General features: G+C 45.0%; 1 protein-coding gene across 1 annotated transcript in view; it reads right to left on the bottom strand.

Moving 5' to 3' along the window:
- LOC122945655 (palmitoleoyl-protein carboxylesterase notum2-like) overlaps window positions 1–9,077 on the bottom strand; it is a 38,604-nt gene extending 29,527 nt beyond the window's left edge. The window contains exon 1 of the mRNA XM_044304790.1: window positions 9,045–9,077. The gene's annotated coding sequence lies outside the window, so the exon portion shown is untranslated. The remainder of the gene's footprint in view (window positions 1–9,044) is intronic.
- Between the last annotated feature and the right edge of the window lie 6,241 nt (window positions 9,078–15,318).

The raw sequence follows: 15,318 nt of genomic DNA, 5'->3' as shown, positions 1-15,318 counted from the left end.
CAACTGGAAGCACACGTTCGTCTGCAGGGGGCCTAAGGGTGAGATCTGCGACAAAACCATATATAACATGTGCGGAAGAAAGGAAAACTAAATGGTAATGTGAACGCAGCCTAAGACCAGACTGAGTCGAGCAAGTTCAATGCGAGAGCGGTGCGCGCGTAAGCTTTGATTTCCCGTTCTGACCTCTGCTGCTCTGATAGGATCACAGCCGGCATTTGTGCTGATTCAGGCAGTCAGAAAATCTTGGCGGAGGTGTGAACGCGGCCTTAGGTCACATGCACACGAAGGTGTGTTGGTCAGGCCCGTGCTGCGGGCCGCACATTGAGGCCTACAATGGAGGGGCACTGACGCAGGACCCAGTCACTTGAATGGAGCCCGAGATCTGCATCCGACAGTCGGCACCTCAAAAAGTAGTGCATGCATGGAAAGAAACCCCACAGAAGCAGTTCCGAGCCCTGTTCTGCTCTGTTCAAGTGAATGGGTCCGCATTCCGTGATGCGGTGCACAAACGGCCGGTGCCCATATTTTGCGGACCCGCTGTTTGCGACCCGAATACGGGCCCGGTCGGCACACATTCGTGTGCATGAGTCCTTACACTGATAGGACAATTCAGTAGAATTAGGCTAGGTCTACACGACGACATTTGTTGCGCGACCGATAGGGCACAACTACACTGCAACATTTGTCGCACCAATGTCGCGCAACAATTTTTATAATGGCAGTCTATGGTGTCGCACTGCAACATGCGTTATGCTGCGACGCGACTGTCGCAGAAAAATCCACCTCGAATGGATTTTCCATGTTGCAGTGCGACACCATAGACTGCCATTATAAAAATTGTCGCATGACATTGGTGCAACAAAACGGCGCGCAACAAATGTCGTCGTGTAGACCTAGCCTTAAGGTCTGGCAGGGACACACAGCATTATAAATCGTTATGATGCTGTGCAATCCCGTCAGAGGAGCAGAGGTCAGAACGGGAAATCTCGCTTACACAGGCAGCGCATTTATCCGTGTTTTGCAGATCCATGGTTTGCGGACCACAAGACACAATTGTAAGCACCCTAAGATAACTGTCAGCCGGTAGCTATCTATTCCAATCGGTTTGGCCGAGCATTCATGTGTTGTGTATGGCAGAAGGAAGAAAACCGCCACCAGACGTCTAATCGTGATGGTCATGCTGTTTAGGCCTCATGCACACGACCGTTGTGTGCATCCGCGGCCGTTGTTCCGTTTTACGTTTTTTTCCGTGGACCCATTGACTTTCAAAGGTTCCGTGTAAAAATCGGAAAATGCACCGTTTGGCATCCGCGTCCATGATCCGTGTTTCCAGTCCGTGAAAAAAATATGACCTGTCCTATTTTTTTCACGGACAACGGTTCACGGACCCATTCAAGTCAATGGGTCCGTGAAAAATCACGGATGCACACAAGATTGTCATCCGCGTCCGTGATCCGTGTCCGTTTTTTCCTATCATTTCAAAGGCAAACTTGACTTCGATTTTTTTTTCATTTTTCATGCCCGTGGATCCTCCAAAAATCAAGGAAGACCCACGGAAGAAAAAACGGACACGGATCACGGAAACCGTTTTTGCGGACCGCAAAAAAAAAGTCTGTGTGCATGAGGCCTTACTCTGCTTTCTTTCTCACAACTAAGGGCTCATGCACATGAACATATTTTTCTTCCGTTTCCATTCTGTTTTTTTACAGGTCCATATGCAGAACCAATCATTTGAAAGGGGCTTGAAAAAAAAAACGGAGAAGACTCTGTGTGCATTCCATGTCTGCATGTCCGTTCTGCAAAAAAATAGAACATGTCCTATTCTTGTCTTGTCTGTTTTGAGGCATTGTTACAATGGATCTGCAAAAAAACCAGATGCAACATGGACGTCACACAGATGTCATCCGTTTTTTTTTTTTGTGGCTCCATGTTTTGCGGACCACAAATTACAGACAGTTGTGTGTATGAGCTCTAGGGAAAAGATGAGTTGATAAACTTGATATGAAGATCTGAATAAAAAAAGAAATATAGAAAATCATCCTTTGATCTCATAAAATCCGTTGTCCCTGTCTCCCAATCGCTGACTTTACCCCTGACTCCATCACATGTAATATAATACAGGTGTAGCAGAGCTGAATTTGTCCAGTTGCTACATTACGATGACCTTCGGTCCTATCTAAAACCATTTACACCACGTTGTCAAATCAAGGCCTACATCAGCTGGTGCATTTTACTCCAGAATAGGGAGGAATTTATCATGGTCTTTGCGCCCAAAAAAAAGGCACCAAACTGACGAGGAATGTATCAAGATAAACGTTTTTGAGGTCTGCTTTGACTTTCAGCTGGCGAAAGGTGCACTAAATGTATCAAATGTCGCATGATATTTGTGATGTTTGTTATTTGGCGCATCTTTATACCATCTAGAAATGCTCCCCTGACTATCTTTTTGCGCCACTACTCCAAAATCTGGGGAGAAGCTACTTAAAGGGGTTGTCTGAGATTTTGATATTAATGGCCTGTCCTCAGGATAGGTCATCAATATCTGATCGGTGGGGGTTCGACTGCACACCCTGACGATCTGATGTTCGAAGAGACATTTATCAGTCGCATGGCCTAATCACAGCTCAGTTCCATTTAAGTGAATGAAGCTGAGCTGCAATACCGAGCACGGCCACTATCCCATGGACGGCGCTGTGCTTGGTAAGGTGCAAGGAGGCCGCAGCGCTCAATCCAGCTGATCAGCTGCTTTGGATAGGTTGATCTGAGCTGATCGGATAGGTTGTCAATTTTAAAGGTGTTTTCTCATCTGAGACACTGGAGGCATATCACTAGGATATGCCCCCATTGCCTGTTGGGTGCGGGCCCCAGCGGTAAACTGAGCCCCGAAAGTGGTGGAGGGTGCAGTGCGCATGCGCAGCCACCCTCCATTCGTTTCTATGGGGCCGCCAGCGCTCAGGCCCATAAAAGTCGGTCATATGCAGTACTCTCCCATTCACTTCTATGGGCAGAGCTCTTGGTTGTGTGGCTGGAACGGAGTCCTCCAGCCACCTCTTTGCGGGGCTCCATTTTCGATATAGAGACCCGCACTTATCAGACAAGCAAGTTGGATAGGTTGATCTGAGCTGATCGGATAGGTTGTCAATTTTAAAGGTGTTTTCTCATCTGAGACACTGGAGGCATATCACTAGGATATGCCCCCATTGCCTGTTGGGTGCGGGCCCCAGCGGTAAACTGAGCCCCGAAAGTGGTGGAGGGTGCAGTGCGCATGCGCAGCCACCCTCCATTTGTTTCTATGGGGCCGCCAGCGCTCAGGCCCATAAAAGTCGGTCATATGCAGTACTCTCCCATTCACTTCTATGGGCAGAGCTCTTGGTTGTGGCTGGAACGGAGTCCTCCAGCCACCTCTTTGCGGGGCTCCATTTTCGATATAGAGACCCGCACTTATCAGACAAGCAAGTTTTTGAGTTGTTATACCACCATGCAATATAAAGACAGCAGTCTTTAAGTAAACCTTATCTGCTACAGAACTCCTTTATTAAAGGGATTATCCAGGGAAATAAAATGTTGTTGTTTTTTTTGTTTTTTTTTAATGGCCAGAATGGGTTAAAAATGAGCATGGTTTATCTGACTGATTCCTGCCTCCCCTGCTGCCGTGCCTACACTGCCCCGTTCCCCACCGATTTCCACTTCCTGTGCCCAGTTCAACGCACAGGAAATAGCTGCAGATGCCTGCTCAGCCGATCACTGATTGCAGCATAGTGATCAGCCCTGCTGTGGCAAACGTGGCGCTATTTTGGTCATTGTGAAGGTGAGAAATAGGTTATGACAGATTTATCAAACGAGGCAACTTGCAGTCATAAACGTGTCATCACATAGGCCAATAAAGCAGTCTAGCTTCAGCCCCGTCACACTCTGAGATGTATATATCAGGCATGAGAGAGGCTTACTTATTGCTTTAAGATAGATATAGTGATCTTACTGGCGCTTCCACTTTACCTGCGAGAACAGCGGCAGTAGCATACCTCGTACACAGGCATTTCCAACCCCTTAGATGCCGCAGTCAATAGTAACGATGGCACCTAAGTGGTTAGACAGAAAGAAAGGATTAAGGCCTCTTTCACACTACAGTATGTCCATTTCAGTGTTTTGCGGTCTGTTTTTCACGGATCCGTTGTTCCGTTTTTTTGCTTCCGTTGTGGTTCCGTTTCCGTTCCGTTTTTCCGTATGGCATATACAGTATACAGTAATTACATAGAAAAAATTGGGCTGGGCATAACATTTTCAATAGATGGTTCAGAAAAAAATACGGAAGACATACGGATGCATTTCCGTATATGTTCCGTTTTTTTTGCGGACCCATTGACTTGAATGGAGCCACGGACCGTGATTTGCGGCCAAATATAGGACATGTTCTATCTTTCAACGGAACGGAAAAACGGAAATACGGAAACGGAATGCATACGGAACACATTCCGTTTTTTTTTTTTGCGGAACCATTGAAATGAATGGTTCCGTATACAGACCGTATACGGAACGCAAAAAACGGACCGCAAAACAGAAAAAAAAAACGGTAGTGTGAAAGAGGCCTAACTCTGTCAGCTCTCCACCCACCACCTGCTCGCAATGTGATTCTGGGGTGCTGATGGCCTTGCCTGGTCATATAAAAATGTTCCCAGGGTCAGAGAACCTCTTAACTCCCTAAAGGGGTTGTGTGACTTCAGCAAATAGCATTTATTATGTAGAGAAAGTTAATACAAGGCACTTACTAATGTATTGTGATTATCCATATTGCTTCCTTTGCTGGCTGGATTCATTTTTCCATCACATTATACACTGCTCATTTCCATGGTTACAGACCACCCTGCAATCCATCAGTGGTGGCTGTGCTTGCACACTATAGGAAAAAGCACCAGCCTATGTGACCTCCCATGGTCTCGGCCACTATAGTGTGCAAGCACGACCACTGCTGATGGATTGCAGGGTGGTTGTAACCATGGGAACAAACTGTGTATAATGTGATGGAAAAATGAATCCAGCCAGCGATAAGGATATGGATAATAGCAATACATTAGTAAGTGGCTTGTGTTAACTTTGTCTACATGATAAATGCCACTTGCTGAAGTCACACAACCCCTTTAAGGATGGGCCAATTTTTGTTTTTACCTTTTAGTTTTTTTCTTTTTACCTTCGAAAAGTCACTATTTTTTTTAACATTTTCTGTTCACATAGCCATATGAGGGCTTATTTTTTTGCAGAACAAGTTGCATTTTTTATTTGCACTGTTTAATTTATCATATCTTGTATTGGAAAACGGGAAAAAAAATCTTTGTGGTGTGAAATTGAAAAAAAAGATTTTGGGGGTTTTGAAATTATGAAGTTCACTGACATAAGTTCCTTATTCTGCAGGTCAGTGCAATTATGTCGTAAACAAATTTGTATAGTTTTTATCATGTTTTCCTCCTTTTAAAAAAATACAAACTTTTGAAAAAATAAACATTTTCTTTGCATTGCCATTTTCTGACACCAATAACTTTTTAATATTTCCATCTACAGAGTTTTATGAGGGCTTATTTTTTGTGGGATAAACTGTGTTTTTTTTTTTTCTTTACCAATTTGGTATACATATGACTTTTGACCACGTTGTAGGCTAGTTTCACACTAGCGGCAGGGGACTCCGGCAGGCTGTTCCGGCAGGTGAACAGCCTGTTGGATCCGTCCTGCCGCTAGTTCACGTGTGCCCCCCGACTGCCGCTCAGTCTCCATTGACTATAATGGGGACGGGGGCAGAGTTCCGGCAGCAGCACGGCAGCACACCGCGAGAGGCAACCGGACTAAAAGTACTGCATGTCGTAGTTTTTGTCCGGCTGCCTCTCGCCATGCGCTGCCGTGCTGCCACCGGAACTCCACCGGCGGCAGCAAATGGGGACGGAGAGGCAGTCCGGGGGGCACACGTTAACTAGCGGCAGGACGGATCCGACAGGCTGTTCACCCGCCGTAACAGCCTGCCGGACTCCCCTGCCGCTAATGTGAAAGTACCCTTATTCTATTTATTTTAGGTGGGCGGTTGAGGTGACAAATAAAATGTTGAATTATGAATTTTTATGTTTTTCTATTACTGTATTCACTGTGAAAAAATATTTTAATAGTTCAGATACTAGTTGTTGATACCTGTTATGGTTAATTTTTTATTGTTTATTTTTAGATGCAAAATTGGAAAAGGGTGTGATTTGAAATTTTAAACATAAAACATAACATTTCTGTAATGTTTAGTCCCCTTAGAGGACTTGAATATGTGATATTCTGATGGCATGACCCATAGACTGCAATAGAATACTACCGCAGTGTATGGGATTCTGATGGCCTGCCTGCGAATACAGGCCTTGGCCATGGCTTTTCAGGCATCTAGCCATGACTGGTTTAGGAATCTTCTGAAGGTCCCAGGCTGTCTTGGCAACTGATTGGCGCCTCACGATTTCACCTCAGGGGCTCTGACCGGAGGACAGAGTGAGCCCCGTCTCTCTGTCTAATACTACAGATGACATGGTCGCTATTGACTGCGGCAATGACCAGGACCAGCATCATCACTGATACTGGTTACTGCCGGTAGGTCCCTGCTGTGTTATACACCTGTTACTCACCATGTATGGAGTGAGCTCCCTCCATACATTAACTGCGTGCTAATGCCGTACATATACAGCATTATGCATTAAGAGGTTAAAGGGTTGTCCAGCTTTTATTAAGTGATGCCCTCTCCTCAGGCTGACACCCCGCACCGCCGCCGATCAGCTTTTCGGGTGTTCGTCCTTCGCTTAAAGTTGGCACAAGAACTACATACAGTGTTGTCAACCGTGTAGTGGAGGAAGCTGGTTACTGAAATCAATGGGAGCGGCGCTGCAATGATTGGTGGTGTTCACTACACATTTGATGGTGCTGTGCAGTTCCGGCGCTGATTTCTGGTGTCAGACCCCTGCGCAGTGAACACCATACAAAATCATAGGTGTACAGTCCTACTACATATTGTCCCGCAAAAAACAAGCCCTCACATTTCAATGAAAAAATTAAGCTATAGCCTTATTTGTATCAACTCATAGAATGTAGACGACATGTCCATTACGGTGAAAGTTGTACAAAAAAAAATATCCAGAATTGCTGGGTTTTTTTTTTTTTGGTCCTCCTATCAACCCCTCAAAAATGGAATAAAAAGTACTAAAAAAAGTTATGTTCTCCAAATTCGTACTGATGAGAACTACAGCTCGTCCTAGAAAAATAAAAAATGGCTCTCAGTATATGATGGCACAAAAATGAATTTTTCAAGTATATTAAAAGGGTTATTCAACCCCTATAATTGGCCCCCTTATATAGGCACCCGCATCACTTCTAATTCCCTGCACGGCCGCTGCTGCATCTCCCAAACATCTGGTGATGGGACGAGCAGCCAATAGCAGGCCGTGACGGGGACGAGCTTCTCTAGCGTCACCTGCAATGCTAGGGAGGCTCGTCGCAGTCTGCTATTAGCTGTTGCCCCCCCCCCTCCCCCCCTGTTTTGATCCGCGCAATGGGGAGTTGCATCGGTGGCCGTGCAGGGATCAGAAGCGATGCAGGTGCCGGGGACCGGGGTAATTATAACCTATGTGATCTATATAGGAGTCCGGGCATTGGGGGGGTTGGATAACCCCTTTAGTTGTGCAACAGTAATATAACTTAAAAAAAAAAAAAACAAGACCTATTGGATATCCCTGTTCTGGGACTGACCCACAGAACAGAGGTGACACTTTATGTTGTAATTGCTGTTTTTTCCATTTACCCCATAAAGTATTAATCAGTAATATACAGTATATACATGTATATATATTCCCCAAAATGTTGGCAGTGAAAAAATAACTTGTCTCACATAAACCAGCTTTACTGACGGAAGAATAAGAAAGGCAGGACTGCTGGAGTGCAACGATGAAAAAATAATTGCTGTTTTATCAAAACTAGTGCAACGTAAAGCAGAGCGGTCGCCAATAGCAACACATCGGAAATGCCTGTAACATGCACTAGTCCGTAGACTACAGTCCTGGCGCCAAATCGACATGCAGAGCAGTGGAGCGAATTACAAAGTTTAATGAGTTCTTATTGCGAGACATAATGCCATGTAAAACCACAAATAACACTGCAACATACTTGACTCTGCTACATCTGTCTTTACAATAGGCAGGAGTATGGAATTCAGAATTGATGCTATTTACCCCAGGTAAAAGGCACACCTATGTGGCGTCCATTACATGACCCCAATGAATTGTATGGAGAAGGATATAGGACCCCAGATCCACTCTTCATCAAGAAATAGGAAAAGGGCTCACGGATTAGGAAGCAGAAGAACTGTGGTAGTTTGGTGGATGGATCAGGAATGGATGACAGTAGACACGCTGACTGTAGAAACCAGAATATGTTTTATCCTGCCTTCAAAAATGATGATCTTCATACACAAGTGTGAACAAAACTTCTATCATACACTATATATATATAGTATCCATTTATCAGCTCTCTAATCTATTGTAATATCTATCTATCTAATATCTATCTTTATCCATCTCATAGCTATCATATCTATCTCTCTCATATCTATGTATTTCATATCTATCTTTCTATCTATCAATATCTATCTACCTTTTATTTCTCTATCTATCTAATATCTATTTAATTTCTATCTATCCATTTCTTTTTTATGTATTTAATTTCGTTTAATTTCTTTCTATCTATCCATCTCATATCTATGTATTTCATATCTATCTATCTATATATCTATATATCCATCCATCTATCTCATCTATGTATTCCATATCTATCTATCTATCTATCTATCTATCTATCTATCTATCTATCTTTATTATGTATTCCATATCTATCTATCCATCTCATATCTATGTATTTCATATCTATCCATCTATCTATCTATCTATCCACTATTTCTATGATACATGGAACATCTACAACCTAGAAACCACCAGCATCCTGTAAAATAAGCCCAGAGAGGTAATGACAGCATGTCCATCCCTTACCTGTGTCTGTAGATACCAGGAGCACAGAAGATACAACCACCAGGCAGGAGTCCTCTCAGAAGGAAGTCCTCCCTGTATGTGGGGCACATATACTGTATGTTGGATGGCAGCTGGATGACTCATTGATCTGTAAAGGGGATTACAAGCCTAGTCCCCTCACATCCCTGAAATGCAGAACTTCAATAGACATCAAAGGGACATGCCTGGCCAAGGTTAAACTGCTTAACACCGTCATTGCTGGGGAACAAGGAATGCATAACAGTTTCCCACAAAGACCCAAAACATTTTATTTCTTTTCACAGGAAGTAATATTTACATACCTACAAGGTCATTCTCATTCTTTGACCTTTCAGATGTATTATCATCAGGCTTGCTTTCATTCATGTTAGAAGGTCTGGATGGATGCTTTTGTGTTCAGTTAGATATACAATTTTGTGTTGTGGGTTTTTTGGGGCAAAAAAAAGCTTAAAAAAAGCCTATCTTGTTTAGTGGTTTTGTAGCTTTTTTTTTTTATGACCTGCTGTTTTGTTTTTCTAGACAAGTATGTGCCCCCCTGTAATGTCACTTCCTCTGCAGAACAGTATGGGGAAAATCCATTGGTCCACAAAATGCCATGCAAAAACGCCATAAAAAACGTCAACACATCGTACATGAGGTTTCTTTAAAGCTAAAAAAATTGGTGGTCAATGGGAGAAAAACACCCGACAATGAGCCTTCTATGATTTGAAAAAAATGCCATTGACCCAGTAAACACACCTCAAGAGTGAAATAACTCCACTGCAAAAAACAAACAAACGTATGATTATCCTGCAATATTGTATTGCAAAAATACTAGCCGAGGCCATGAAAGTATTGTAATCTGGAGGAGACAAGACCCTTGTTGTGTGTGGGCAAGCACACGGCCAGTATCCTTGTTTTGCGGATCCACAATTTGCATGAATGTACCCTTATCCTGCAGAAAAATTCCAGTTGGAAGCCCTGCCATGAGAGGAACACGTCCTCAGGATGTCCTGCACATATCGCTGAGCTGTTAGTGTCTCTCATATTACTACTAAGGGTGACTGACTGTCGTAAGCGATGGATCCAGGATCATCACACCTGACCATCGTAGGATCCCAAACAGATCCTGGATTCGTCACTGAAGACAATACGGTTCCAGTCCGTAGCAGTCCAGGTTTCTCGCTCAAGACACCACTGCATGCCACATTTTCCAGCAGTCCGACATTTCCATCTGGGCGCATTTATATCTTTGTCAATGAGTGTATAACATCGTTACAGTCACACATGAAAAGTCTCAATGGAGTCCAACAACTCATCCTTGGTGCGTTATTTTTTTCTTTTGTCAGTGAGTATACATGGCACATTTCCTTGACTACTCCATTCTATCGATCGATGGTGGTCAAAGTAGACGAATTCCCACTGCAGCGGGTTGCCCCCCCAGGGGCGCTCAGGTCCCAGTGTTCAGGAATGTCGAGTGGTAATGCCGAATAATTTCTGTCCGGTGCTCCTACCTGGATACTGTCGCTCCCCAGGGTTAGACTCTGTAGCAACAAAGGAGTTGTAGATGGTGGAGTAATTACAGTCCAGACTTTGTGAAGTTTAACGGTTTTTACTTAAAGGGAGCTACCTCAATAAGGAGCCCAAGGGGACGTCCCTCCGGCAGTTGGAGCCCAGCCGCTCTCATTACTTCGGAGCCCAGCACCGCCCCACTGCTACTTTATTCACTGCTCAGCGCCGACGTAATGTTTGTGGAGTGCCCGTTTGTGCAGATGGCGAATGGACAATGAATAAATTAGCAGTGGGGCAGTGCTGGGCTCCGAAGTAATGAGAGCGGCTGGGCTCCAACTGCCGGAGGGACGTCCCCTTGGGCTCCTTATTGAGGTACTTTACATATTAATAAAACCAATTTTATAGACCAAATAAAAGACACAGGGCAGTAATACTAGTACGGTATATTTTAATGTAAATCGTGGAGACTAATCTGGTGATGTTATTAGCTCAGTAAGTAAAATCCAGATGACAGTGTCCCTTTAAATAAACTTGCAATAAACTTGTGTCATCCCAAAAATACTTGATCTTTATCTTGGCTCCAGCAGGCGCAGGGTAAACTGGCAGGTAAACTTGAATACTTTGCTTTATCTCTCCGCTGCTGTGCTAATCTCTGGCTTCAGTCTGGTTCCTATCAGCTTCAGTTACTGTTTCTTATGAAAGTGAGGTATCCTGTGACCCATTTTTCTGAGTAGGGTGTCTTTGGCACCGTTTTCCCTCTCAGAGGTACTAAGTCCCTTTTTTATATCAGGAGTGTGCTGCCCTCTGAGCTACTTTCCAAAAGCTCCTGCAGAAGAGGGAAAAAAGCTCCCTCACCACACACCCAACTCTCAACTCCCTCTCTCTATAGCTTCCTACAACCCTTACCTTGGTAGGAAGCATAACTAGCCCACTAGTGGCCCTTCGGCCAATTCTGAGCATATTTCCCGGGCAGAATCTCCCCCGGTCCCCATTATAGTTAATGGGGCCAGATGGTGATGTTCAAGCTTTCGGCAGTGCTGGAATGAAGAGAGATCTGGCAGGCTGCTCCCCGCCGGATACATAGCTCTAGTGTGAAACTAGCCTTATCCATGTATGGAATAGCCTATTTATGACTTCACTTTGTCTGTTTTCCCATGTAGTGTGACATCACTATATTATTCCTGCATAGTGACATCACTATCTTCACTGGGTGGAGCTAACACTGATTAATATCTCTGTGTTCCTGTATTAGTTATTCAAACACTGTCAAATGACTGTACTTTCTCCCTGCATTATGACACTACTATAACTATTCTGGTACTATTACTTTACTATGGTCATAACTAGGGTGGCCACTGGCTTCACCTAAGAAAGCAGGACCTCACCGGCCATGCCCCCAAACCGATAAACCATGACCATCCCAAAAATACTTGATCTTTATCTTGGCTCCAGCAGGCGCAGGGTAAACTGGCAGGTAAACTTGAATACTTTGCTTTATCTCTCCGCTGCTGTGCTAATCTCTGGCTTCAGTCTGGTTCCTATCAGCTTCAGTTACTGTTTCTTATGAAAGTGAGGTATCCTGTGACCCATTTTTCTGAGTAGGGTGTCTTTGGCACCGTTTTCCCTCTCAGAGGTACTAAGTCCCTTTTTTATATCAGGAGTGTGCTGCCCTCTGAGCTACTTTCCAAAAGCTCCTGCAGAAGAGGGAAAAAAGCTCCCTCACCACACACCCAACTCTCAACTCCCTCTCTCTATAGCTTCCTACAACCCCCCTTCCCTTGGTAGGAAGCATAACTAGCCCACTAGTGGCCCTTCGGCCAATTCTGAGCATATTTCCCGGGCAGAATCTCCCCCGGTCCCCATTATAGTTAATGGGGCCAGATGGTGATGTTCAAGCTTTCGGCAGTGCTGGAATGAAGAGAGATCTGGCAGGCTGCTCCCCGCCGGATACATAGCTCTAGTGTGAAACTAGCCTTATCCATGTATGGAATAGCCTATTTATGACTTCACTTTGTCTGTTTTCCCATGTAGTGTGACATCACTATATTATTCCTGCATAGTGACATCACTATCTTCACTGGGTGGAGCTAACACTGATTAATATCTCTGTGTTCCTGTATTAGTTATTCAAACACTGTCAAATGACTGTACTTTCTCCCTGCATTATGACACTACTATAACTATTCTGGTACTATTACTTTACTATGGTCATAACTAGGGTGGCCACTGGCTTCACCTAAGAAAGCAGGACCTCACCGGCCATGCCCCCAAACCGATAAACCATGACCATCCCAAAAATACTTGATCTTTATCTTGGCTCCAGCAGGCGCAGGGTAAACTGGCAGGTAAACTTGAATACTTTGCTTTATCTCTCCGCTGCTGTGCTAATCTCTGGCTTCAGTCTGGTTCCTATCAGCTTCAGTTACTGTTTCTTATGAAAGTGAGGTATCCTGTGACCCATTTTTCTGAGTAGGGTGTCTTTGGCACCGTTTTCCCTCTCAGAGGTACTAAGTCCCTTTTTTATATCAGGAGTGTGCTGCCCTCTGAGCTACTTTCCAAAAGCTCCTGCAGAAGAGGGAAAAAAGCTCCCTCACCACACACCCAACTCTCAACTCCCTCTCTCTATAGCTTCCTACAACCCCCCTTCCCTTGGTAGGAAGCATAACTAGCCCACTAGTGGCCCTTCGGCCAATTCTGAGCATATTTCCCGGGCAGAATCTCCCCCGGTCCCCATTATAGTTAATGGGGCCAGATGGTGATGTTCAAGCTTTCGGCAGTGCTGGAATGAAGAGAGATCTGGCAGGCTGCTCCCTGCCGGATACATAGCTCTAGTGTGAAACTAGCCTTATCCATGTATGGAATAGCCTATTTATGACTTCACTTTGTCTGTTTTCCCATGTAGTGTGACATCACTATATTATTCCTGCATAGTGACATCACTATCTTCACTGGGTGGAGCTAACACTGATTAATATCTCTGTGTTCCTGTATTAGTTATTCAAACACTGTCAAATGACTGTACTTTCTCCCTGCATTATGACACTACTATAACTATTCTGGTACTATTACTTTACTATGGTCATAACTAGGGTGGCCACTGGCTTCACCTAAGAAAGCAGGACCTCACCGGCCATGCCCCCAAACCGATAAACCATGACCACCGCCGTGAAGCCACGCCCCACTTTCGTGAAGCCCCCATCGCCGGTTGGGAAAAAAAACGTGGGGGAGGGGGGAGAGGGAAGAAGCTTCTGACGGGAAGGTGAGCTGGGGGCAGCCGGGGGGGGGCTTCTCTTCCCCTCAGTCAGCCACAGAGAGCCATGTCTGCGGCTCTAGTGACTGACTGGGGGTGAGTAAAGCCTCAGTCAGTATCTGCAGCTCACGCTCACACAGCGCAATGCTGGTGTCTGAGTGTGAGCTACTGGAAGGGTGGATATGCCTGAGTCCATTCAGGCCCTGCACCGGACGGAGGACAGGGAGCCAGAAAACCGGACTGTCCGGCCTAAAACTGGACTTCTCGCCACCCTATTTATAACGCATGTGCTGTGACATCACTATTTTTAAATGGGTTGGCTCATCTGAGACAATGGGGGCATATCGCTAAGATATGTCTGGCAAGCGCCCGACTGTATAGGGAGGGTGCTTAGGGACTGATGGTCCAGCTCCCTTCCCCTCACTAGCCAGTAACAATAGCCCCCCAAAAGTGTCAGTAACCAGAGCCCTCCCCCTAAAGGGTTAATCTCCTGCAGCACAAAGGGGTCCTCTTACCACATGTGACTTTCATTTATACACTGAGCAGATGGCAGATCTCCCTTCCCTGGTCTGCGCTGCTTCGACTCTGCATTCACCAGCTCTGCTGAGTGAGGGAGCGTCTGCCAAGTGCAGGGACAGGGAGACGTACACACAGCCCAGGCACTGTTATCAGCTGCTGGGAAGGACCTGGCTTTAATCATTTACTTACAGTCCCTGGCTGTCTGTAATCTGACCTTGCACGCAGCATCCTCCTCCTTCAACACATAGACGGACCTGCCTAGCAACCTGATTTTAAGCACAGGTAAAAGTAGGCAGTACAGGGAACTAAACTGTGGAAGTAAGGGGTAATTGAATACACAGTGAAAAGTTGAAATAGGGCCACCAAGGAGATATTAATCACCACAATCCAATACTCCAAAAAAAATAATATATGACATTTAGTGCCCTCAGTGAAATGTCTGACTGCTGGGATACTCAGCAGCATGTTGTATGTGTACACAGGATCTTCACCCTACCTGTTCTTGTGAAATGCCCTGCTAAACTCCGCCAGTCTTTCAGCTCTGTGTCTGCAGGATGAGGAGGGAAGATTATGTGTCTCTTCAATGTCTGCAGCTACTCAGCAAATCCTCCAGTCCTGAGTCTGCGCTGCAAAAGGGGTTAAAGTTTCCTGAAGAATCCATTGGAAAGAGACACAGGGCAGACAGCAGCAGATGGCAGTGCAGGGGGCATGGCCAGCCCAGTGACATCTTGTGCACACGCACAGACCTGCTCTCTCAGGCTTGTGTACGAAACATCATCAGAGCAGGGAGAGAAGCGGACATCACATGACCCTCAGTGAAATCTGAGAAAGGAGCCACTGCAGATGAAGTAAGTGCATAGTAAACCCCTTGCAAAGAACAAAAACATAACTCTGACAACCCTTTTAATGGAAAAACGTTTTTTGTTGGAATTATTATTATTTTTTCAACCATTTAATAATCCTACAAGGGGACTATACCCACAAGCGAACTATAAT

Source organism: Bufo gargarizans, chromosome 8, assembly GCF_014858855.1.
Source record: "Bufo gargarizans isolate SCDJY-AF-19 chromosome 8, ASM1485885v1, whole genome shotgun sequence".
Classification (NCBI taxonomy): Eukaryota; Metazoa; Chordata; class Amphibia; order Anura; family Bufonidae; genus Bufo; species Bufo gargarizans.
This window is presented reverse-complemented; position numbering and strand designations above follow the sequence as displayed.